The following is a 1,599-nucleotide window of genomic DNA, read 5'->3' on the forward strand; positions in this document are numbered from 1 at the left end:
AGTATTATTAAAAAGAAATGTGTATGGAAATTTTTTATATCACAAAGTTAAAGATAATCTCAATTAAAAATTTAAAAATTCGCTGTACATCCAATTTTTATTGTTGGGTCTTGGCAATTTTTTTCTAATCCATTTCAGTGCTTTTCAGGGAGTGCTTTTCTCTTAGAAAATAAGTGATTAAAATTTGAAAAAATTGGGTAGGCTTTTTTGACATCTAGGTATGTAAAAAAGCTAAAGTGCAGAAAATTTAAAAACTAATTTAAGAACTATTTATACCCTTTTAAGATACCAATACAATTTAAATAAAACTAATTGTAAAATTTGCAAATTTTTAGGCCTTCAGTTTAGGAACTTGAATTTTAACGTTAAAATTGCTTCATTTTCAGCATACAGCCTTATTGTTTGAATTTTCAGAATTTTTCGAAATTGTTGAAAGGCGAAAAAGTTTGAATTAAAAATTTCTAAATGCGAAAATACACCATTTTCCATGTTCATTTGCAATCCAGCGAGTCACTTTCTTTCGCTTCTTTTGAAAGTCGATCCTTTGCTTTCAGTTTTCTTTTTAAACTATACCTTGAATTCAGTGCATTTCAAATTAAATTTTTGCAGCTTTATTTAGGTTGAATTATACAAAGGTTTTTTGTTTTATATATAAATTAATTAAAACATTTTATTGGGTTTTCACGACTGTAATTTATAACTCTAAAATGGAATAATTGTAGCTTAAACATGAAAAAGTATAGACTAATTTCATATTTAAAGACATTCTATCACATATATTGAACTATTAAAACCTCTGACCTTTTTTAAGGTTTTTAAAACTCCTTTAAAAACTTTTTTAAAACAATTTTGGTTGTGATTTCTTAATAAAAGAATAAGTGCTATTTAGTCTCCAGAACAGCAATTCCAAAAATATTTAAAGCCTTAATAATTCAGACATTTTAAATTTGTAGTCTTCAGAATATATTGAATAATTTCATATTTAAAGCTATTTAAATATTTCATCTGAATTTTTGAATGGAAAGTGTTCGATAATTTTAGATTGAAACCTCTCAAATCATTTAGTTACAAATTAAAATCATACAACTTCAAGTTTTATTTATTTTTTGATTATTTGCCCCACCCCCACAAATTATATTTTTTTTGCAAGAAAAGAACGCCTGATTTTTGTAAAAATTAACAAATATATATTAAAGGTTCACTCAAGGTCATTTTTGTTCAAAAAGCTTGTTCCTGAATAAATTAACTCTTATTGTTTCCGATTTCGTTCTGTCACTCAGGGTAATTTTCTGTGAAAAATATTGATTTACAAAGAATATTTGACAAAGAATAGAATGGATTTCTTCGCCCGAGATGCAAACGTAAATTGACAGACAAACAGACCCCGACGTAAAAACCTGTTTTTCTGACTCACGGGGCCTCAAAACGTCGACATTTGATAAAATCCGAAAATGTTATTTTTCATAAAAAAACTAATACCTTCTCATTTTTGATGAAAATGTAGAAATTATCAACAAGATTTGTAGAAAACCTTTCAAAGAATAAAATTATTGTCCCGTAAGTTACAACCGAAAAATTACAATTTCAAAAAAATGAAAG

This window comes from Belonocnema kinseyi, chromosome 7, assembly GCF_010883055.1.
Source record: "Belonocnema kinseyi isolate 2016_QV_RU_SX_M_011 chromosome 7, B_treatae_v1, whole genome shotgun sequence".
NCBI lineage: Eukaryota > Metazoa > Arthropoda > Insecta > Hymenoptera > Cynipidae > Belonocnema > Belonocnema kinseyi.